The 25,873-nt window shown below is 44.5% G+C and overlaps 1 protein-coding gene across 1 annotated transcript in view; it reads right to left on the bottom strand.

Annotated features, from left to right (window-relative positions):
• LOC126291476 (homeobox protein unc-4-like) overlaps positions 1-25,873 on the bottom strand; it is a 592,581-nt gene that overhangs the window by 361,155 nt on the left and 205,553 nt on the right. The gene's annotated exons all lie outside the window — the stretch shown is intronic.

The following is a 25,873-nucleotide window of genomic DNA, read 5'->3' as shown; positions in this document are numbered from 1 at the left end:
ACGTTCATCCTGCAGTAGTTGTACGACTTATGTTGTGGACGGAATACGTAAGACTGGAACGCCGTACAAGTTATAGGACCGTCGTTTTAAGTTCAATGTGGGGAACGACGCTGTTGCAATGGATATTTATTTTACTGCAGTTACCTTAATTCAGGCAAATTCTTTTGGATATGGATCAACACTGAAAGTTCCTTCACATAAAGTACACATTTTCTTCCAGTTTCACCACTAGTTTCCATTTGTGTCATCAATGGTGAAAACAGGATGAGAGGTACGTGCGGTCATGATATAAAGTGGGCCTTTTGCTTCCACACCCCCAACCCCCTCCCAGAAAAAATCATCAAGAACGCTACAGGCATCCTGCGCTGAAAAACAAACAGGTGTGCAAATTTTAAGAAGTTGTAATAGACATTAACCAGTAGGAATTGTACCAGAACCATTTCTCTAGAAATCTTAAAACCACATCAAATGCCTCCCTCTTCCCTTTCCTACCCTTCGTCTCAGTACCTGGGTACGCTGCTGTTTGTCACACACACATGCTAGTATGTATGTATGAGAAACACAAAGGTCATAAACAGTCTGAAAAACTTGTAAGGGCGTTGCGGGGTACGTTGTGCTGAGAAATAAATCTTAAGAAAAAAATTCGACATATTACGTCGTTTACGAGTTAATTAGTATTGAAGTTAGCCAATCAGAATGTTGCGTGGCCAAGATCAAGTGGCCAGCCACAGACGGTACCGCCAAATGTGTACTTCGTTTTGTTTTCTAAAGAGTGGGATGGTAGTAAGGATCGAACACGAGCCAAAAGCTTAGCAGTCTCGTGCGCTATCATCTAAGCTATGTGAACAACTGACGCTGATTATATCTGGTGGATCACTTGAATTTTCACCCATAATGGACAGATTGGCTAACTGCAATGTTAATTAACTCGGAGACGTTGCAACGTAACAAATTTGTTTCTTCACAATTATTTCTCAAGACAACTTACCCTGCAACAACCGTACAAGCTTTTCAGTCTGTTCCCGACCATACTGTATATTTTCGGGTAAGAGCGTGATAGTGGGAAAAACTTCTCGCAAATACAGTAGCTGTTTCATTTACTTGCCTTTCCTAAATTACACACTCATACCATGACTGATAGAAATAATATGACCAGCCACAACGGCATAAAATGATAATTGGATCCTCCTTTCGTCCACCAAACTCATCTCCTGATCTAACCGAAAACTTCAGAGAAAACCAAAGTTCACTTGTACGTAAGTCCCCCAGACGTACTGTAATCGCCAGTGGAGACTACAAAGCATCCACAATAAATTGGAAAAATGACAGTTTTGTTAGTGGTGGGCATGATAAGACATCCTGTAAACTTTACTAAATGCCTCCTCTGAAAACTACCTAGAACGGATAGTTAGGAAATATATTGATGATAACAAATAAACCTGACCTCTTCGAGGATGTCCACATCGAAACTCATAGCAGTGGCCATGCCGCGGTTGTGACGACAATGATTACCAAGGAACAAAGGACAAATAAAACACACAGAAAGACATATATGTTCAGTCAGCTAGATAAAATATCAGTTATATCTCAGTGAGGAACTTTTAAAGTGTCAGCAGAGGTCAGGAGCATGGAAAGGAACTCTTGCTCAAATTTAAGAGAATAGATGACCACGCACTGGATAGATACGTACCCAGTAGGACAGTTCATAACGGGAAGGAACCTCCATGGGATACAGCTGTTTTGACGGAAGCTTCGCGTTTGGCGTTTACGTTGAATTTGCACTTCATAGTTCACAATCTGCGAGTCTGTTTCGCAACTTGTGAATCTTTTTTATCGTCAGTTATCCATCATACTGGGATCAAAAATTGATTCTCTCCCGTATACGTCCCTTTTTCGAGTCACGCAAACTTTGGAACGTGATTTGCATCTCAATTTTCAGTCTTCCATAGAACTTTGGATGCCTGCCCCACAGATGCAGCGTTCACAAATCTGAATATGGATATTATCACGCTGGCGATGCAGAAAAATCTCGAAATTGCGCGCAAATTGCTTTTTACATCTTTTGATGAAAGAGAGTGCAAATCAATCCAGTTTTACCGTGAAAAATATTGATTCAGAGCAAGTATTTAAGATAATCTTATCTCTCTCCATCATTTCGCCCCAACGTTCTGATGAGACTACCCTTTGCATTAAAAATAAATATCGTCAGAGGATTCTCACTCACTGAATTGTAGTCTCTCTGTGACGGGGTTTCAGTGTAATACAGATGACGTTGATCTGGTAAGTTAGCTCTCGCTCAATCCTTTATAATTACACGAATTGAATGAATCAGCCAGCCGCAGTCAAGTGCGGTTCTAGGCGCTTCAGTCCGGAACCGCGCGACTGCTACGGTCGCAGGTTCGAATCCAGCCTCGGGCATGGAAGTGTGTGATGTCCTTAGGTTAGTTAGGTTTAAGTAGTTCTAGGTCCTAGGGGACTGATGACCTCGGGTGCTAAGTCCCATAGTGCTCAGAGCCATTTTTTAATTGAATGAAACTTTATTTTTTAGATAATTCAACTTCAGCAGCATGAGCGCACAGCAACGTGAACAATTATCAACTCTACATTTGTACGATTGTGTTTGATTCCAACTGTTCGTAAAATCGGTTGTTTGGTCATTTGTGTGTTGAGTTCCTGAGCGTGGGAGGCTGCTTGCACAGACACCTGCTGAACTCTGGTCGACTGGGTAAGCAGACATTTCAGTGTGCTGCCACACTGAGGTGTGCACTTTTCAGTATGATCTTCAGCTGGATTACTTTGGTATGTTTGTTCAAATTTTCAAATGTGTGTGAAATCTTATGGGACTTAACTGCTAAGGTCATCAGTCCATAAAGCTTACACACTAGTTAACCTAAATTGTCTTAAAGACAACACACACACCCATGCCCGAGGGAGGACTCGAATCTCCGCAGGGACCAGCTGCACAGTCCATGACTGCAGCGCCTTAGATGTTATGTTTGTTACATTTGGAATAATTTGCCACTCCGCTGGATGCTTACAGTGGCTACGACGTATGTATTTTGCGGGATTGTAATGTGCTTAGTGTGACGCCCTTGATTTGATCTCTACGTCATCAAAGTTGTGACCCCTTATCAATAGGTGGCTAGCGATGGTCAATTTTTTTATGTTCTCGTTATGGCTAACATAAAATTTATGAACGTTGACCGAATAATGCTATAAATGAACGCAGAATTGCAAACCTGGTTGTTAATTTAAAGGCAGTGCAAGCACCAACAAAACGTGACGGAGCGCAGTGCGTCCGCTGACAAGCGGTGCGGCTGTGTAGAGCGAGACAGAAGACGGCCGCTGAGTGAGCTGGCACTGCGTTCTGTGGTAAGTACAGGTTTTAGTGCTCGCAATCAAGATGAAGACTCGGCCAGAATGACCCGTTGTGTGGCGCTCGTCACAAGTAAACCGCGAGATTTCGCGCCGGCCCTTAATGGCGTTGTCAGCCCATCAGCGCGCATAATGGCCGCTAATGACAAAGAAAAGCAAACAAAGAGGCCACAAACAGCACCACCACTTGCTGCTCGGCGGCCTAAAAGTTTGCTCTTCTCTGCAGCGAGGTGCCTAACTGCTCGCCAGCGATATTCACACATTCGGCTGTCACCGAAGGGCCGAGAGCAAAATAATGTGGAAACTGTAACTTGTCTCACTCTCTTTCCATTTGTTAAACAAAGTCTTCTTGAATTTATTTCTTACGTGGCCTGGAGCCGACAAACTCGGCGCGGTAGTAAGGCACTGGAGATGGTTTCAGGAGGATTGCGTTTCTCCACCCCGTCAGGCTCGCCAGACTTAGATTTTCCTTGGTTTCTGCAAATCCCTTAAACCACTCAAAAATTCTCCAGTCAAACTCACCAGCGAACGCAAGAAGGGCGGAATCGATACTAATATTGGTCGTTATCGAATATTTTAACATGTGACACCTTGTTGCTCCTACCCCCATCCATAAGGGTGGTAGGGGTCCATTATCCCTAAAGTATTTTTATACAAAGAAATAGCGTTTTCCCTGTGGCTTCAGCCACATGTGTGTTACATTTTATGCACATCTCCTCCGCCCCCTCTCTTGGTCCATCTTTTCCTCTGCATCTCTCAGACCATCTCGTATTTCCCTCATCTCTGTCCATGCCCTTCTCCCCCTCTGTCAATATACCCTTTCTACCCATATGTTCAATCTCCTCTCTCCCATCTCCACCTTTCATCCCCCTCTACACATCCTCTTCTGCCCCTCTCGCTGTCCCTCTAGTCTTTCCTCTTCTACCTATCTATCTTCTCTACCCACCTCGCCGTATCCATCTCCCCTTATCTCCACCTGTCTGCTCTCCCCTGTCTGTCCATCCCCTCCTGAGCCCTCTGTCCATACCCTTCTGCACCACTCTCTCCCTGTCCATTCCCATCTCCCTTCTACTCTTTGTCCACCCCTTCTTCCATCATCTCAACGTTCCCCATGTAGTACGCACCTGCACTTATAGACACCAGATAATATGTCATTGAAATGGGGCACTACTGCTGCCACAAAACATCTGCCATGAAGGGCAGCCTACATGTCAGGGGCTTGTAAACAGATTTCTGTCCTGATGTGCAGGCTGTCATGCGAAGAAGGTTGATAAGGCAGGCTGATACTACTCCAACATATCTATGATGGGAGACAGTCTATGCATCTGTGACAGGAAAACAATTTCTTGCCCCTTATTTGTAGGTCGCTCTGCAGACAGTTCTCTAAAGCAGGCTAATACCATTCCTACACAGCAGACCTGTTGAGCAGGTTGGCCTATATGGCAGGAGCTGAAAAAAAATGTTTTTCCCTATCTCAATTTCTATTCGAGCTAGGAGCTTGTGAAGATCACACTGTCTTGATACGAGTGAAGTTCGCTGTTTATGTGTCAGATTTCGTAAGAAATTGCGGACATAAATACACATGCACACATACAGTTGGATTTATATACATGTAGATTATGCAAATAATAGAAATAGTATTTCATCTGTACACAAAACTTGATTCAAATTGCTGCAGACGTTTTTGAATTATTCTTCTATATTACGTACTTTTCGTCACCAACTACACCTCTATGAAAGATAAATGGTTCTTACCAACACAATGATAGGTGGGAGGGGGGGGGGGGGGAGGAAGAAATAGTAGCGCTATGTGTACATGTGTTCCCTCCACCCCACACCAAAGGGGGCTTGCGGAGTATAAATGTAAGCATAAAAGTCGAAAATAACGCCTCGAAATGAATGAAAATTTGAAGCTTTGGAAATGAGGTTTTTAAGAAGACAAACTGGCTGTAGACTATTTGATATGACAAGGAGTACAACAATCAGACAACGGCTAGACTTAAAAGCATAAAGGAGTGAAGAAATAAATGGATAAATAATTAACAATAAGGAATGGCTAAGACGTTTTAGTGGAGCACTACAGGGTGCACAAAGTAATAAGATGGCGGGCCATAGCAGTCATAACGCAGCCTGACAAAAAGAAATGCAGCTTCAATTCTGTAGAAGCACGTAACAAGCAAATACCGAACACTTGAAGATAGAAGAAGAATAACAAGAAAAACAGACACAAGAAGAAGAAGAAGAAGAAGAAGAAGGAAAAGAAGAAGATTTTTTGACAGGCTAAATAAATTTTCCTATTGTGCCTTTAACAGCACAGCGTAGCGAACGATTATTAAGAATTTCATCTTTACTTATGATGTTTTCTATTGCGTCGTTAATAAGCGTCCAGATACTAAAATTAGTGCCATTGGCAGTGTTGGTGCAAGAGCGCTATTGACCATACCGTAGCTCTGCCTCACAGAATCCACCAGTCGCACATTTACATCGCGCTGTGTGCCGCCTGTAAAGCCAGCTGAACAGTGAGGTACGGTTACGCAGCAGTAGGTAGCATGACGTAGGTCGCGAAAAATAATCGCGAGAGATGAAGAGAAGGCAGCCGGAAAGCAGGCCGGTGGCGCAGCTGGGGCAAAGCCGCAGGCAGGACGCTGACGTTGACGGCCGATTTCCGGCCGGCGGACCCTCCAACTGCCGGAAGAGCTCGCCGTCCTAGCCGGCTCGTGTTTCCGCGGCCAGACAGAAAACAATAATTAAGACACGTGGCGGGCCGCCCACGTGTGCTCCGGCGGCTTACAGCCACTGGGGTTTACCTGCCAGAGTCGCCAACTGTCAGTAATAAGCTGCTCTATACTGGCGATATGAGTATGCTAATTCCAATTCGGCGATATGGAAACAGTCAAAATAAACTGTAGATAATCACTTCTTTATCATTTACACGCACATCTATTCCTTAGAAACCGTCTATGGTGTTCTGGGATGGTACATCTCCTATTTTACCTAAATAATCTATCTTTGTATCTATATATTTTTTAAAAAAAAGGAAAACGACTGTGTGAACAAATGTAATAAAGAGTCAATGAACTATTCAATTGTAACATGCAAAAAAGTGTTTAATACCACAGAATTATATTGATGACTGCGCAAATGCTTAACATCTTTGACAGTTGTACTACTCTCTGGAAAACTAGATGTGATAGATTGAAGGATGAACTAAGAACTCTTGCTGATCTAGGAGTTGACTAGTATGGACGTTTGAGGAATATGAGGAGAAAGGGCCATTATTGGCCGCCTTTAACTACAGTTTCTCGTTTAAAGCATTTTAATTACATATAAAGAGATTGTATTTGCAGAAGTCTTCCAAGAAAACAGCCGTATGGTTTGCTGAGTACATTTCAAGTAATTTAAAAGTACAAATAGACTTTATTTTGTTTTCCATTTATTAGATTATTTGAGTATGAGATATCGTCGGAGATTTTGTGTGATTTTGTTGTTGAAGTGACTCCTGCATGAAACCTACTTACACGGGCAGGTCATTGACTGCTTAATTTCATCGATGATCTGCACTGAACCTACGTTGACAGCTAGGTCATTTTAGCAACATTTTGCGATCCTGTCATGGAACTACCGAGAGTATTCGCTGTTTATCTCCGGACGAATCATGCTTCTTACAGGCGACCGTGAACTTAGAGAGCTGCGGGTGACAGGGCCACATGATCAAAGGAGACTGCCGTCGCATCTGTAGCCATACTCCTCATTTTCTGTGAGCTTAAACTACAACTAGGAAAGACTTGCTTCTATTAAAACTGAGAATAGTAATTCAAGTCAGATGTTATATCGGTTGAAGGACTTTAAAGTAATCTAACTATAATAATTAATGCCATCTAACTTTCTTTCCAAAGGAGGACATCGTAATCATAATTATAAATAAATTAATGAGCTATTTGATGTTTTCTTATCACGGATAATAACAAAATTAAATAAATGAATAAATTAATAACTATATCAATAAAAATCATAATAACGATAATAAAAATCCGGTGGTTGACTTGCTGGCCCTTTAAATGAGTCTACAAATGTTTGTACACAAATATAGTAAACATGCTGGATTCACGAATGTCTCATTGGAAGAATGATTTTCGGTAAAGATCTGTATGTGCTCCAATATGTCTGATTTTCGCGTCGTCGTCGTTTTCCGACACATACGGAACAGGAGGCTTCAAAAAGTAATTTACAAACTGTTGTGGCATGCCAAGGAACTTTTGTTGAATGCTTCCCTCCACTTCAAAATGACACAGATGTATGAAACTAATTTTCAGCGCAGTCCCGAAGTCTCTGCCAACAATGGTCGGAACGTTCGGTTCCTCGAGAAACGCTGTGAGGATGTCCTCATTGTTGCAAAATCTCTTTCCTCTTAGGATGTTTGTTCAGCTTGCCAAAAAGATAAACTGGACTTTTCGTCTGTGGTCGGTGGCGATGGCTTCCCTGGCCATTAGATGAAATTGTTGGCCACATTTCACTACACCTGAACGCGACATTGCGTTTGGTCAATGTACCACCCGAATTTCATGATCATTCTGTGTGCAGTTTGGACATTTTGCCCACAAGAATCGTATTGTCCCACGTACATTAGCTTTGGACTAAGTTCCCAGGCGCCGCGCCATTTCACTAGCATACTGTGATGCAACTGTTATCCATGCCGCAGTAGAATTGTGTCTACCTGACAAGGCGTAACGTACGACGAGATGTGTATCTTACTTCCTGAAGTCCCTGCATAATCTGTTGCAGCGTACACTGTGGTCATTTTAACAGCATAATGCTTCTTGGACCACGATACTTTTCTCGTGGCGTCTTCCAATATAGTTCGTTGAGCATCTCCGAAACCCTCTCGCGTCGACTAAACGATCCCGTGATTAAACGTACCATTCTTCATTGGCTCTTCTCTCTCTTTTCTATTAATGCAATCTATTAAATGTGGTGTCTAGGAAGCCTAAATATTTATTTGAATGTGCAAGCTGCGCAGATGACGACCGCTGACTTGGTTCGTCTTTCAATCCTACTAACGATATTAATCAAAGTCACACATAATTAACGCCAGTATTTCATATTATTTTTCTCCGTCTTTGTTTTTCAAGATTAATTTTGCAGTAAGATCCAACGTTGGTTTTAAAGTTGGATAAACGTTTGATAATTATGGAAACGACTTTCATTTATGAAACCTTCTTCCTACGACTTCTCGCGTGATTAGTCGACCTTCGTTTAACAAATATCATCTAGGTGTTGTTTTAATCTTTTGGTGTTTTCCAGTGTGGCGGGGGTCACATTATGAATGGAATATTGCATACGTGCGTAGCTGTTAATACTGTGGTGACGAGTATATAGCGGTCACACTTCCTCATTTCAGTGCAGGAACCAGTCATTATCGCAAATTAGTTCCAATCGTTTTTGCCCAGGGTGAAGATGGCAGCACTGAATAGTCCAGAATAGTCCAGTGTATCGATCTCGTGTTATTATTTATGTACAGAACAAAAATCACATAAATCAACACAAGACGCCGTTGACTTGCAATAATGGGCAACAAACGGACGCAAGGTAAGTACATCCACGGGGGATATGCACTTGTGAATCGACATCATGGTTTGGGGGCCACATTAATGTCATTCAAAACAAACTACAGGTAGATCTTACCGTGTGCCGCGTCGCTGTAACGATACTTGTTCGAGCTGGATATCCTCTTAGTTGTAATGAACAGCTATATCTTGTCTGACCACCATATGGGAGTGGCCGAGCGGTTCTAGGCACTACAGTCTGGAGCCGCGCAACTGCTACGGTCGCAGGTTCGATTCCTGCCTTGGGCACGGATGTGTGTGATGTCCTTAGGTTAGTTCGGTTTAAGTAGTTCTAAGTTCTAGGGGACTGATGACCTCAGAAGTTAAGTCCCATAGCGCTCAGAGCCATTTGAACCATTTTTGAACCATCATGTTGGCTCTCTCGTTACGATGGTATAATGCAGCTTCTCTCAACCTTTCAGTATTCTGGACCCAATCTTCAATCACAGTTTTCATCAGCCCCTCCCCCTCTTCACCCCACCCCAATTTTCCTCATACATGTAATACATTGACGCTAAAGGTACAAAGTTAAAAAACATTACCAATTACCACGAATAAGCAAGTTTATTGCTGTTTCGCAACACATTGACAAGAATCAATGGTATTCTATTGTTCTCCGTTTTACAGATATCTCTGGAAAATACTTCCGGAGATCTCTGAAACGCCGAAGCAGTCATCGTAGACTTGACGGTAAGTGGTGAAATCAAAGCAAAATTTAGTAATAAATCGCTCTTTGAATTTTTGGCAGGGTTGGGTTGATGAGATTTCTGCACTGAAAACAAGAGCATTTCGTATAGAGTAGTGAAATTTCGGGAATACATTTATGTAGGTGACATAATATGAAAACTGTAAGATCACAGGTTAATGTAAGCGCGGGATAACCCATTGTGCTGGGACATTAATAACAGGTGTAACCTGCATTGTGTTGTACAGGTGCCGGATGTCAGTTTGTGGGATGGAGTTGCAAGCCTGTTGCACTGGGTCGGTGAATACAGAAACGGTAAAAGGTAACGAGGCTGGGATTGTCTGATGATGTCCCATATGCGCTCGACTGAAGGCAGATCTGGTGATCGAGTAGATCAAGGCAAAATGTCGACACTCTGCAGAGCATGTTGGGTTTCGCCAGTGGCATGTGAGCCGGCCGATGTGGCCGTGCGGTTCTAGGCGCTTCAGTCTGGTTAGGGTTAAGTAGTTCTAAGTTCTAGGGGACTGATGACCACAAATGTTAAGTCCCGTAATGCTCAGAGCCATTTGAATCATTTTTGAGTGGCATGTGGACGAGCGTTATCCTGTTGGAAAACACCTCCTGGAATGCTATTCATTAATGGCAGCACAGCACGTCGAATCACCAGACTGACGTACAAATTTGCTGTCAGGATTCGTGGGATAACCACGAGAGTGAGTCCAGGTGTAAATCCGGTGTATCTAAAACACAGTTTGATTGCAGCCTCTACTAACCAAAACGAGTGCATCACTTGCGCCTACACAGCTTTCATCAGAAAACACAAAAGACATGCATCCTGCCCTATAATCCTACCCTATAATGAGCTCTTGCTTGACACCACTGAAGTCGCAAATTGCGTCGGTTTGGTGACGGTGAAATGCATGACTCGACTCGGAGCTCTCCTTGAAGTAACCTATTTGTAGCAGTTCGTTGTGTCACTGTGGTGCCAACTGCTGCTCTGATTGCTGCTGCAAATGGAGTACGACGCGCCAGAACGATCTGCCGAGCACGATGGTCTTCCCTCTCAGTAGTTCCAGGTGGTTGTCCGGAACCCGGTCTCCTTGCGAGCGTACATTCTCCTGACCACCGTTGCCAGCAATAATGTTGAGTGACTAAATTCTTGCCAGGTCGTGTGTAATATCGCAAAAGGAACATACAGCATCTCGTAGCCCTTTTACACGACGCCGTTAAAGCTCTGTGAGGAGTTGATAACTGCATCGTTTTCGCCTTGAAGGCATTCTTGACTGACATCAGTCTTAAAGATATGTAACGTTCACGACCGTTACAGCACGGATTACCCGCCCCTGGTAGCTGAATGGTCAGCGTGACGGTGTGTCAATCCTCTAGGCCCGGGTTCGATTTCCGGCTGGGTCGGGGAATTTTCTTCGACCAGGACTGGTGTTGTGCTGTCCTCTTCAACATCCTGTCATCCTCATCGACTGCAGGTCACCGAAGTGGCGTCAAATTGAAAGACCGGCACCCGGCGCACGATCTGCCCGACGGGGGGCCTAGCCATACGAATAAATTTTTTAAAATTGTACGTATTTAAAGCAAACTTGATTTGTATTCTCATAGTGGTGCTACCTTTGCGACCGGCGTGAAATCTGAATAAGACATCATCTTTCAGACGTAGAAATACGCCTACGAACTTTCGGTAATTTCGCACAACTCCTTGTTGGTGTCACCATTTTTTTTTCTGTCATTGTTTTAGATTTTCAACGTCCTTTCTTTGCGAAACGAATTTTCTGTGATGGCTGCTTTGAAGACAGAATACAGATCTCAGACAAAGAAAAACAACTCAGAGAGTCTATTTCCAATATTAAACACTCCTTCGAAAAACTTTCCTGTGCAAGCCAGGCCCAAGAGAGTCACTAATAACTATAAAATTTGTTTCTAGTTTAGTATTGTGAAGTTAATCACGAAATGCATTGTACAGCGCTGATACAGTCCTATATTACAGCTCCACCATGTCAAAGTAAATGTCAATTCCAACTTTTTGTTATGTTACAATGTATTCTGCTGTGCTTTTCTTTCAAAAAATTAATCAATTAATGAATTTTTATATTTTTACGGTGAGCTCGCAGTCTCCCAGTTAGTGCGATCATGCCACCTCCAGGGGGGGGGGGGGGGGGGGAGTTAGTGGAGCCTCACTCACAGGACGTTGGTGTAATGTGTGCTGTGACGACGGTCAAATCGCGCCGTTAGAGTGATGCGTGGTACACCTCAGACCGAGGTATTAAAGGCACCGCGCCTTGCCGGATCACGCGTCCACAGTGAGGATCAGAGTCTAGGTAGGTAGGAGGACCTCGTGTACTTCAGGTGGAGGGCTGGAGGCTGCTCGTGCAGCGGCGGTAGGTAGGGGCGACGGAGCAGGGTGAGTGCGGCGGCGGCAGGGGTGCCAACCGTCGCCACATTAGCTCGACCAATTAATCGGATGAGCCGCCTGTTAGAGGCGATAATGGGCGGACACTGCCGGCCCATTAGAGCGGCCGTGTCTCGTCGGCAGCGGAGCTCGTTAGAGACACCTCGGCGTCACACTGTCGGCTCACTTCGCCGCGAGCTGACGCCGGCAGCTCATTGGCCGAGAACTACCACCCGGTCCGGTAGTCAAGCGACGAATGCTTTCCGCCGGTCTGAGCACTGCAAGAGAATAGAAGTACGTATTGACTTCAATACTGAATCTCCAAAGAGCACGCCAGCAAGGACGCCCGTAAATGTGGGTCGCTTTCGTGTTCAAGCTTCCTCCCCCCCCCCCTCTTCCCTCCCCCTCCCACAGCCCCCGCCCCCCCCCCCTCCCCCAACTTCCTCCAGCTGTTGCCATACCAGCGTTTTGTTATGAAACGACAGGAGAAAATAATCTGTATACAAACAAGTCAATGACCCGACTGACTGACTCACTAACTTCTCATCGCCCAGCTCAAACCGATAACGACCGAAACTTGAAATTTGGAGAGTCTGTTAATCTTATACTGTAGGCGTCGTTTAAGAAGTGTTTTTTCGAAATTCCAGCCCTATGGAGAGAATAGGGAATGAAGTGCTTTATGAAAATATGTCGCTATAAGACAATTTTAAAATTCCTGTTTACGAAAATTGCTATTTTGTTTCTCAGTCAGAAATAAAGAAATACTTGTTTCGGTTTGGATATTTAATCCCTGTTGGGAGAAATACTGGGAAAGCTTTTTGAAAATAAATCATTATTAAAGAACTACTAAAGTATTTTTAAAGCAACGTCTACGAAAATTGGTATTTGACTTCTGCGTTACAAAGAAAGATTACGGGCTTAGTGTTTTTGGAAGTTCAGCCCCTAAGGGAGAGAAATAGGGGATGAAATGTTTTATGAAATAATTCATTATGAACTCATTTGCAAAGCTAAATTTGTACTTGGCTTCTCTGTTAGAAATTTAAAAAAATACGGGTTCCACTGTTTATTGGAAATTCAAGCCCGTTCGAGGTGAAATAGAGGCTGAAAATTTTCAAGAAAATATTTCGTTATACTAAAAATGTATTAAAGCTTAACCTATGAAAATTGGTGTTTCACTTCTCGGTAGATACGAAAAAATATATACTATGTGATGAAAGTTTTCGTGGAAATATTACCACAAGAACGGAGAAGAACCTTCCACTCCAACTACTAGAATCGCTTTTTGGTCAAAAGTACATTTGGAAAAGACCTTACTTCTTAAGTAGCGTGAAAATTTTACAAGGTGTTTACAATTTGTGAGTAACACAAAAGCTTGATAAAAAAAGAAAAGAAAAGAAACGAGCGAAGCAACGACCACTAAGCTAGTTATTAAAACAAAAAACGTTTCAATAAAACTCGTTCTTAATGCGGACTAAAAACTATCAAAAGTCCTGAAAATTCGTCTTGTGAGTTTTTTTATACGTGTGACAATACTTGTCAAGCTTAAAACGCAAAACGTGCGGAAAATGCAATAGTAACTGACACATGAATAGGTCACTTAAGTCACTAATAATTTTTTTGCACTGCAAATGTTATGAAATGTTGTGGGATTTTTCTCCAACGACAGCTACTCCCTGCACTATTATCTATTATATGTGCTCCATATCTTTCGTTTTAAATTTTACAAGTATTGTGATAGCTATTACAAATTCCCTATCTTACATTTCCATGACTATCTGTATGGGGTTACAAATCTGTATGGAGCTAGAGGAAATTATTTTATACTTTTTAGTGCAGTTTAAAAACGTGTCATTTTAAAAGGATTTGTTTATTTAAATAATTATTTTCTACTTTTTAGTCTTGCGTGTATGAAATTCATTTTGATGAGATTGCAACAATGTGGTAAATCAAAGGTTTATTTCAGTTTCTCTTCACCCGAGTTAACCAGTATATTCCTTCCTCCAGCGCATATCTCGCGAAAAGACCGTGAAGGTAAAAATTAGAGAGGGCCAAGCTCATATGGAGGCTTACTAGCATCTTTTATTACCGCGAACCATTCGCGACTGGCACAGAAAAGAGTGCACAAAGTAACCTCCGCACACATTCTAAATAGGAAAGCTAGTTAATGTAGCACTGTCATACAATTTTGAACTATGTTGGACGTTTGAAGTGTCTAGCTCAATGGGAAATTGGTTTGAAATCAATTGTAAAATTTGTAGCGAACAAGACAGAAAAAGTGTTCTCCGCCACATACTACACATAAAAGTGAGATAACATTGCATTGACATCAAGTTCTGAGCTATGTGGAAAGTTTCAAGTCTCTAGTTCATCGGGAAGTTAGTTTAAAATCAAATGCCACCAGCGCCACCGTTGCTGTTGTCCAGTGCATTACACCGCCCAGCGCTGCGCTACCTTCGCGGGCAGCCAAAATTGACCGTAGATTGCTAAACCGTCGAAAATTTACGATTGCAGCTGGTACCAACTCGCGCTTCCCGCCAATCTGGTATTCTCAGGATAGGGTGTAAAACATGATATTTTGTGTGTAAGGCAGCACCTGTCGCACTACTGCAGGAATAATAATGATTTCGTGTGAGTCACTGACAGAGTGCAAGTCCGTCAATTGGACTCCACATCGACAACTTGCGTCTCCGTAATTTACGCCACTTATCCGACCTACAGTTTGACGTGGAATCCGAACCACGTGTCGTTCCTGGCGACTCTTCACATCGTTGAGAGATGAAGACTAGATGAAAGGCACACTGACGATTCTCGTTGTCGGATCGGGATTAGATCCAATGATTTCTCGATACACATGCACGAACTTTATTGCCAGACCGCCAGGCCGGAAATGCCACTGCAGTATGAAATATGAAGGAACAAGACTACCTCGCACATAATTCCATAATTCTTTAACCGTTTTTAGGGTTCCGTACCTCAGTCGGTAAAAGCGGAAGCCTTATCACTTTGTTGTCCGTCTCCCTACCTGCCCGACGGTAAAGCTCAGTTTTTCGCCAGAAACTGGTATACGTATCAAGATGAAATTGTCAAGCCGGCTAGCCGAGCGGTCTGATGCGCTGCTTCCCGAGCGGGAAGGCGTCCCGGTTCCCGGCACGAATCCGCCCGGCGGATTAGTGTCGAGGTCCCGTGTGCCGGCCAGCCTGTGGATGGTTTTCAAGGCGGTTCCCCTTACTCCGCCTCAGTTACACTATTTCAGCTATTGCTGTGCAAACACTCTCTCCAGGTGCAAACATTTGGGGTTACACTCGCCTGGTGTGAGACGTTCCAAGGGGGGGGGGGGGGGGGGGGGGCGGAGCTACGGCGGGACGTAGCCTCTCTGTCGTTTCTAGGTCCTCGGTTTAAAACACTCAATACAAACACAAGGTGAAATTTATCTAAAGTGCTTAAGTGTACGATCCCTTGGCGGTGTCAAAATGTTAAGCTTCTAAGTCAATGCAATCAGAACATACGTCAATTTACACTATGTGATCAAAAGCATCCGGATACCTGTCAGAAAATAACTTACAAGTCCATCGGCAATGCTGGAATTCAAACTAACTGTTAGAGTACTTGCAGTGGATCCTTACGCAGTATGGATTCCTGTGTCATGGTCTGGACAGATGTCTGCCTATTACACATTACGACCCTCTTCAACTGTGGGCGGCCTCTGTCAGTCCACAGACGAGGTCGGACAGTACACTTTTGAGCTGTACGTGTCCCTTTACGTTTCCACTTCACTATCACACGAGAAACAGTGGACCTAAGAATATTTAGAAGTGTGGAAATCTCGCGTACAGACGTATGAAACAAGCGACACCTGACCACGCTCGAAGTCCGTGAGTTCCGCGGAGCGCCCCAGTCTGCTGTCTCACGATGTCTAATGACTACTGAGGTCGCTGATATGGAGTACCTGCCAACAGGCGGCAGCACAACGCACCTAATACGAGAAACATATGTTTTGGGGGCTGTCCGTATGCTTTTGATCCCATAGTGCAACAAGTCCATCCGTGAAAGGTTGCGCTGTCTTGTTGAAATTCGAGAAGTTGGAACTAATGCAGTGGCTTACCGACAATGATCCTTCCCACACGCCATTCGCGAGTGGAACAGGGAAGGGGTGCCTGTTAGAAGTACTCTCCACCGCACACCGTAAGGTAGCTCGAGGAGTATAGATGTAGGTGTACAACAGTAGCTCATTGTGGAGAATAATCCAGGTCCAGAGAAGGCTGTCACGGTGTCACGGACCAGAGGGGGTCCGAGAGAAGAGGCTGCCAGCTCTGGTGGAGAGGCGCAGACATTCCTGGGGACGAGTCCCGTTAGCGGGCGGGCCGCGACCGTGTGGCCGGCGGCCTGGGAACCTCGCCGTTGTGAATGGGCCGGCGCGCCGCCTGACGGCTGTCGGCTAAGACAACACAATTGTGCGCCATGACGGTGCTGGCTTCTTCCAACCGGGCCTCAATTACCTGGCGGCGCCTGGCAGCCGCGCCCGCCAAAGGCGTCTCGCTCGCCTGTAGCCTGCCCTGTGGGAACCCTGGCGGCAGTAATGACCCTTCAGACAGTCTCTTCCCGGTGGTCCTCGCCATGAATGGGACGCGGCTGGCCGTCTGACGCAGCTATCTGCCCTCGCAGGGGCATCCTCTCGAGGTGCGGGTCACAATATGGAAGAACTAAGCGCTACGGTGAGATCTCAATTCGAAGCGACCCACTCCCGAACAAGATGCTAATTTTCCTCTCGGGCACGGACCAACACGATAACATGAATGTGAATGCATTTGTCGACTCTATGCTATCAAAAGTATCCGGACACCACCAAAAACATAGGTGCGTTGTACTGCCACTTGCTGCCGTGTACTCCATATCAGCGACCTCAGTAGTCATTAGACATTGTCAGAGAGCAGAATGGGGCGTTCCGAAGAACTCACCGACTGGTTATTCATAAGCCACACATCACGCCCGTAAATGCCACACCACGCCTCGCTTGGTGTAAGGAGCATAAACGTTGGACGATTGAACAGTGGAAAAATGTTGTGTAGAGTGACGAATCACGGTACGCAATGTGGCGATGCGATGGCATGCTGTGGGTATGGCGAATTCCCGGTGAACCTCATCTGCCAGCGTCTGCAGTGCCAACATTAAAATTCGGATCCGGTGGTGTTATGGCGTGGTCGTGTTTTTCATGGAGGGTGCTTGGTTCAAAATGGTTCAAATGGCTCTGAGCACTATGCGACTTAACTTCTGAGGTCGTCAGTCGCCTAGAACTTAGAACTAGTTAAACCTAACTAATCTAAGGACATCACACACATCAATGCCCGAGACAGGATTCGAACCTGCGACTGTAGCGGTCGCGCGGTTCCAGACTGTAGCGCCTAGAACCGCACGGCCACTCCGGCCGGTCCCCTTGGTTCATCCGGTCGGTCAGCAGCTGAACAGTTGCACGTATATTCGCACCTCCACACCTGTTGTTCACCCTGTTACGTGCGGTCCGTGGCGCAGCAGGGTTGTTTTGGCTCAGATTTTGGACAGCGCAATTTTGACATGTATGGAATACCTTAACCAGGCGGCATTTGAACTGCTTAAAAACTTAGTCGTTTCGGAAATGCTTCCACACTTGGCCCGAAAACCAAGATTATGTCCTTTCAGACATCTCATAAATCCTTCCGTTTCCACATTACAAGTGCTGTACTGTTTGTTGCGTCTCTCCTACACGCTTTGCGTACCGTCCTCCTAGTACCGCCATCTGCCGTCTGTGAGTAGATATTGCATGTCGAAGTCTATCGCTGGCGGTGGTCACAATAACGTCACTTGACCGTGTATCTCTATCGTGACCAATTTTAAGTTCATACCAATGCACTGCTATACACACATGTGAGAAGTGGGATTTTGTAGCGACGGTTGCTGTAAGAAATGCTGCTACACCAGAATGTCTTGTGGTGGAATGGAGACAACACGGAAGTGAAACTACCAACACAGGCCGATGAGAGTCTTGAAGAGACATAATGGCCAAGGTGTGCTCTTGTTCTGGAAAGATGGGAAGTTGGGGAACGCCGGGAGTAAAATGGTGAGAATAATTGCTGTAGGAGGGTGATTCAGGACCGCATCTGAATGGGAGAGGGGAGGAGGATCGGAGGAGAGAATCTGGCAGTTCAATTGTCGAACGGTGTAGGATTTAGCGCCGTAGACAAAGACGCGAGAGGAAGAGTTGTGGGGATGGGTGAGGAGAATACCGCGGGAGCAGACGCGTGGACCTTAATTAGACAAGTGCTTCTTGTAGCGCGAGGCGGTTTTTGGTGGCTAAAGGATGGGCGAGTTTGTGTCAGTACAGCGAGAGGGGGGGGGGGGGGGGGGGGGAGCCGCACACGTCACGTCACGTCACGACACGCCGATGCGACATTGTCTCGCTGCCGCAAGACAAGACGGCGTTTTTTTATCGCTCGCGGTTCCCTCCTTCTGTGACTCCCGCCTCGGCATAATACCGCGAGAGGAAAGGGTGCAAGAAAGAGGGAACTGGGGAGGAGATAAGAGGAGCAGGCGTTGTGCGCTAGCCTCGCCCCCCCCCCCCCCCCCCTCGCCATCGGCGGCGTCCATTCTGCTCATTGGTATCACCGCTTTTTGTCCACCGGGTCCGCGCACTGCGTCTGGAGTCAACCCGAGGTGGCGATGAACTGCGAGGGTTGCCTCCTCTCGCATTCTTCTCGCGGCAGAAGCATTTGGGCGCTTTAGGCGAGGCAACGACTGGGTGGTGCTTCAATAAACGCGGGTGACTGCGGCAATTCTGCGTGTGTGTGTGTATGTGTGTGTTAGAGGGGGAGGGAAGGGATTTTGTGTGCGTGGGCATGTTCGTGAGTCCGCAAATAAACAAATATTCTAACAATATTACGTGGATGCGTGGTCTCTATTATATTGGACATGTCCAAAAAACCAGACGTTACACATTTATATGATCGATTTTCCTCTAATGAATCAACAACATTTAGTGTGAGTGAACATTTACGTTCGACCTCCAGCAGGAATTTAAAAGTAGCAAGCATGGTGGCGCTAGGTGGGAGTGTGAGTCGGCCGGTGAGCGTACCGGGAAAGTCCACACATTTGCGGACCTCGGGTTCAAGTCTTGAATTGGGACATATTTACACTCGTCGCCTCCCCACTTCCCCTTCAGTTTACATAATTCTAACAGTAATGATAAATCAATACCTATACATTTTACTAGCGACCTACTCCAGGTACGCACAGGGAGCACTAAATATCTGAAGCTAGCCTGCTTATCTGGTGTGACTGTAATATGCACACACCCGTTTCCCAGAACTCCTGAAGATAGACGTTGACTGAGGGTATTGTATCACAGACATCGTCCCTTTGACTGTTCAGAGACGTCACTAATCCCGCCCATATATGTAAACAACCATGCGTGAACAGCGCCTCTTAGGCGGAGGGGGTCAGACAACCGATCAGTTCCAGTCATTCCACCAGGAAAGAGGTACACGGCTCAAGTTGTCTGTAGTTCAGCCATGCCTAGACGGTCGATACCGCGGGTCGATCGCGTCCGCATTGTTACTTTGTGCATGGAAGGGCTCTCAACAAGGGAAGTGTCCAGGCGTCTCGGAGTGAACCACATCGACGGTGTTCGGACATAGCGGAGATACAGAGAGACAGGAATTTTCGATGACACGCCTCGCTCAGGCCGCCCAAAGGCTACTTACTACTGCACTGAGTGACAGCTAATTATGGGTTATAGCTGGGAGGAACGCTGACACCAATGCCACCATGTTGAATAACGCTTTTCGTGCAGCCAAAAGACGTTGTGTTACGACTCAAACTGTGCGCAATAGGCTGCATGATGCGCAACTTCACTACAGACGTCCATGGCGAAATCCCTATTTGCACCGTCTCTAATGACCTCGTTGTCGACGGGACGTTAAACACTAACCACCACCACCACTCCCTATTTGCAACCATAACACCATGTAGCGCGGTACAGATGGTCCCAACAACATGCCGAATGGACCGCTTAGGATTGACATTACGTTCTCTTCACCGATGAGAGTTGCATATGCCTTCAACAAGACAATCGTCGGAGACGTGTTTGGTGGCAACCCGGTCAGGCTGAACGCCTTAGACACATTGTGCAGCCAGTGCAGCAAGGTGGAGGTTCCCTGCTGTTTTGGGGTGGCATTATGTGGGGCCGACGTACGCCGCTGGTGGTCATTGCAGGTGCCGTAGGGGCTGTACGATACGTGAATGCCATCCTCCGACCGATAGTGCAACCATATCGGCGAGGCATTCGTCTTCATGGGAGACAACTCGCGGCCCCATCGTGCACATCTTGTGAGTGACTTCCTTCAGGATAACGACATCGCTCGGCTACAGTGGCCAGCATGTTCTCCAGAGATGAACTCTATCGAACGTGCCCGGGATAGATTGAAAAGGGCTGTTTATGTACAACATGATCGACCAACCACTTTGAGGGATCTACGCCGAATCGCCGTAGAGAAATGGGACAATCTGGACCAGCAATGCCTTGATGAACATGTGGATAGTATGCCACGACGAATACAGGCATGGATCAATGCAAGAGGACGTGCTGCCGAATATTAGAGTTACCGGTGTGTACAGCAATCTGGATCACCACCTCTGAAGGTCTCGCTGTATCATGGTACAACATACAATGTGTGGTTTTCATGAACAATAAAAAGGGCGGAAATGATGATTATTATGATCTCTATTCCAATTTTCTGTACAGGTTCCGGAATTCTCGGAACCGAGACGATGCAAAACGTTTTTTTGATGTGTGTGTATTCAAACCTTCCTCGTGAATCGGCCTGTGTTTTTTTTTTACTTAAGACTACATCAAAATACCTACTTTAGTTCCTGAGATTACCCTTCAATGCAGAGAGAAAAACGAGACAGGGGACTAATTTATAATATGTACAGATGATTCCAAAGAGTTCTGCCATTCACCGCTATAAGGCAATGACATCGTTTACACAGCGGCAGGGGTCCTTAATTCAGAAAGTTGAGCCAATTTTCAAAAAATATTTTTCTATAGTACTATATAAAAACAAGTTGTTACCAACGTTGGTAAAAAATATACGGAAAAGTACTTGACTTGTTTACTTACAAAATTTACATGACACTCTAATGAACATTCGGAAGAATGCAAGATACACATCTGTAAGATATAGACGAGGGCTACTCGGAAAGTAAGGAGTGATCGGACGCGAAATGGAGACGACAGTGAAAATCCGAAACAGCTTTGCACAGATTTGTCAAGGCAGTGGATCCAGTATGCCCGTAGATAGCGACATGTCACTCTTCTTATTTCTTCAGTTCTCAGCGCACAGTGAGCGCATAAAGATGCCTAGAAGATAGTGTCTCTTGTCATGTATGGATGCGTGCCGTGAGATTTCGCACGATTTAATGGAGTCCCACATAACGTAACTGTCATGCATAAGATGGTAGTGAAATGGGGGGAAATGACTAGACCGTGCGATGTGGCGCAGTGATTAGAATGCTGGACTTCGGAAGGACGACGCTTCAAACCCGTGTCTGGCCATCCTTATTTAGGCTTTCTATGATTTCCCTAAATCGCTTCAGGCAAATACCGGAATGATTCCTTTGAAAGGGCACGGCCGACTTCCTCCCGCATTCTTACCTAATCCGATGCGACCGATGAAATCGCTGTTTGGTCCCCTGCCCCATATCAGCCAACCAACCGAATGTCTGGAGAATACGACAGGTGTGGTAGGAGATGCCATTTCAACGGTTCCAAGTGTGTTTCAACGGGTTGTGCGACATGGGATTGCCCAGAGTCATGCTGCAAAATCTCCTTTACATAACGCTGCACTGTGGCAGCTTGTTTTTCAGTGCTCGGCTCAAATGCATTAATTGATTTCTATAATGAGCTCCAGTGATCGTTTCCATCGATTTCAGTAGCTTCGGAAGCTTTCTCGCTTCCACCGTAATGTCAGTCTCCAACGTCAAAATCACCTTTCTTGAAAAGTTGAAACAATTTGACGTTCTTTCACTAATAGGTGCTTCACCATCCGTCATACCCACCATTTTATGAATCTCAGCCACAAATTTCTCCATTTTACATCAGATCATTAAAATTTACCGTAATGACAAGAACTGGGTTCGTAAGGTGACATATTCAATAGAGAATAACTTGACTATGCAATCACAAATCCACTAATTCTGTGCCGGCTCTATTTCTACAAATGCCTAAGCTTACGGTATGACATTAAGATCTACCAACTGCACCACCACTTGACGCTACTGCCACCTACTGCAAAACAGCGGAAAAAAGTCGTAGACCAATATATATTTTCAAACAAAAATTGTATATACAGCGAAGTGTTGTTTTGTTTTCTTCCTCGCCGTCGATTGTACAGTAAACAGGAAAATTTTAATTATGGCTTATTGACTAATGATTAGAAAAATAATACGAAATCTGAATCGTCCAATACTTTGTAACCTTACCCGTTCGAAGCTTAAGAGTATACGAAGTACTGTCACTGAAGCCACTATCCTCACAGCTGCAGCAGCTGCAGAGATCTCTCTCATACACCGTATACCCAAGAGAGAGAGAGAGAGGAGATGGCATAAAGACGAGAGAGAAAGAGATGGACAGAGAGAGGGGGGAAGAGGTGATACACACAGGGCAAGTGGGAGGAGGATGTGGAAAGAAAGAGGAGGGGGGAGGAGATTAGGACGTATATCCAATTTCCATACATATTTTTTGTTGTTGTTGTTGTTGTCTTCAGTTCTGAGACTAGTTTGATGCAGCTCTCGAAGCTACTCTATCCTGTGCAAGCATCTTCATCTCCCAGTACCTACTGCAACCTACATCCTTCTGAATCTGCTTAGTGTATTCATCTCTTGGTTTCCCTCTACGATTTTTACCCTCCACGCTGCCCTCCAATACTAAATTGGCGATCCCTTGATGCCTCAGAACATGTCCTACCAACCGATCCCTTCTTCTGGTCAAGTTGTGCCACAAACTTCTCTTCTCCCCAATCCTATTCAATACTTCCTTATTAGTTACGTGATCTACCCATCTAATCTCCAGCATTCTTCTGTAGCACCACATTTCGAAAGCTTCTATTCTCTTCTTGTCCAAACTATTTATCGTCCATGTTTCACTTCCATACATGGCTACACTCCAAACAAATACTTTCAGAAACGACTTCCTGATACATAAATCTATATTCGATGTTAACAAATTTCTCATCTTCAGAAACGCTTTCCTTGCCATTGCCAGTCTACATTTTATATCCTCTCTACTTCGACCATCATCAGTTATTTTACTTCCTAAATAGCAAAACCCCTTTACTACTTTAAGTGTCTCATTTCCTAATCTAATTCCCTCAGCATCACCTGATTTAATTTGACTACATTCCATTATCCTCGTTTTGCTTTTGTTGATGTTCATCTTATATCCACCTTTCAAGACACTGTCCATTCCGTTCAACTGCTCTTCCAAGTCCTTTGCCGTGTCTGACAGAATTACAATGTCATCGGCGAACCTCAAAGTTTTCACTTCTTCTCCATGAATTTTAATACCTACTCCGAATTTTTCTTTTGCTTCCTTTACTGCTTGCTTAATATACAGATTGAATAACATCGGGGAGAGGTTACAACCCTGTCTTACTCCTTTCCCAACCACTGCTTCCCTTTCATGCCCCTCGACTCTAATAACTGCCATCTGGTTTCTGTACATATTGTAAATAGCCTTTCGCTCCCTATATTTTACCCCTGCCACCTTCAGAATTTGAAAGAGAGTATTCCAGTCAACATTGTCAAAAGCTTTCTCCAAGTCTACAAATGCTGGAAACATAGGTTTGCCTTTTCTTAATCTTTCTTCTAAAATAAGTCGTAAGGTCAGTATTGCCTCACGTGTTCCAACATTTCTACGGAATCCAAACTGATCCTCCCCGAGGTCCTCATCTACCAGTTTTTCCATTCGTCTGTAAAGAATTCGAGTTAATATTTTGCAGCTGTGACTTATTAAACTGATAGTTCGGTAATTTTCACATCTGTCTGCACCTGTTTTCTTTGGGATTGGAATTATTATATTCTTCTTGAAGTCTGAGGGTATTTCGCCTGTCTCGTACATCTTGCTCACCAGCTGGTAGAGTTTTGTTATGACTGGCTCTCCCAAGGCCGTCAGTAGTTCTAATGGAATGTTGTCTACTCCGGGGGCCCTGTTTCGACTCAGGTCTTTCAGTGCTCTGTCATACTCTTCACGCAGTATCTTATCTCCCATTTCGTCTTCATCTACATCCTCTACCATTTCCATAATATTGTCCTCAAGTACATCGCCCTTGTATAATACTTCTATATACTCCTTCCACCTTTCTGCCTTCCCTTCTTTGCTTAGAACTGGGTTGCCATCTGAGCTCTTGATATTCATACACGTGGTTCTCTTCTCTCCAAAGGTCTCTTTAATTTTCCTGTATGCAGTATCTATCTTACCCCTAGTGAGATAAGCTTCTACATCCTTACATTTGTCCTCTGGCCATCCCTGCTTAGCCATTTTGCACTTCCTGACGATCTCATTTTTGAGACGTTTGTATTCCTTTTTGCCTGCTTCATTTACTGCATTTTTATATTTTCTCCTTTCATCAATTAAATTCAATATTTCTTCTGTTACCCAAGGATTTCTAGCAGCCCTCGTCTTTTTACCTACTTTATCCTTTGCTGCCTTCACTATTTCATCCCTCAGAGCTACCCATTCTTCTTCTACTGTGTTTCTTTCCCCCATTCCTGTCAATTGTTCCCTTATGCTCTCCTTGAAACTCTGTATAACCTCTGGTTCTTTCAGTTTATCCAGATCCCATGTCCTTAAATTGCCACCTTTTTGCAGTTTCTTCAGTTTTAATCTACAGGTCATAACCAATAGATTGTGGTCAGAGTCCACATCTGCCCCTGGAAATGTCTTACAGTTTAAAACTGGTTCCTAAATCTCTGTCTTACCATTATATAATATAACTGATACCTTTTAGTATCTCCAGGATTCTTCCATGTATACAACCTTCTTTTATGATTCTTGAACCAAGTGTTAGCTATGATTAAGTTATGCTCTGTGCAAAATTCTACCAGGCGGCTTCCTCTTTCATTTCTTAGCCCCAATCCATATTCACCTACTATGTTTCCTTCTCTCTCTTTTCCTACACTCGAATTCCAGTCACCCATTACTATTAAATTTTCGTCTCCCTTCACTATCTGAATAATTTCTTTTATTTCATCGTACATTTCTTCAATTTCTTCATCATCTGCAGAGCTAGTTGGCATATAAACTTGTACTACTGTAGTAGGTGTGGGCTTCGTATCTATCTTGGCCACAATAATGCGTTCACTATGCTGTTTGTAGTAGCTTACCCGCATTCCTATTTTCCTATTCATTATTAAACCTACTCCTGCATTACCCCTATTTGATTTTGTGTTTATAACCCTGTAGTCACCTGACCAGAAGTCTTGTTCCTCCTGCCACCGAACTTCACTAATTCCCACTATATCTAACTTTAACCTATCCATTTCCCTTTTTAAATTTTCTAACCTACCTGCCCGATTAAGGGATCTGACATTCCACGCTCCGATCCGTAGAACGCCAGTTTTCTTTCTCCTGATAACGACGGCCTCCTGAGTAGTCCCCGCCCGGTGATCCGAATGGGGGACTATTTTACCTCCGGAATATTTTACCCAAGAGGATGCCATCATCATTTAATCATACAGTAAAGCTGCATGTCCTCGGGAAAAATTACGGCTGTAGTTTCCCCT

Source organism: Schistocerca gregaria, chromosome 9, assembly GCF_023897955.1.
Source record: "Schistocerca gregaria isolate iqSchGreg1 chromosome 9, iqSchGreg1.2, whole genome shotgun sequence".
In the NCBI taxonomy this organism is placed as follows: domain Eukaryota; kingdom Metazoa; phylum Arthropoda; class Insecta; order Orthoptera; family Acrididae; genus Schistocerca; species Schistocerca gregaria.
Note: the sequence above shows the minus strand (reverse complement) of the source record. Positions and strands in the feature narration are given on the sequence as shown.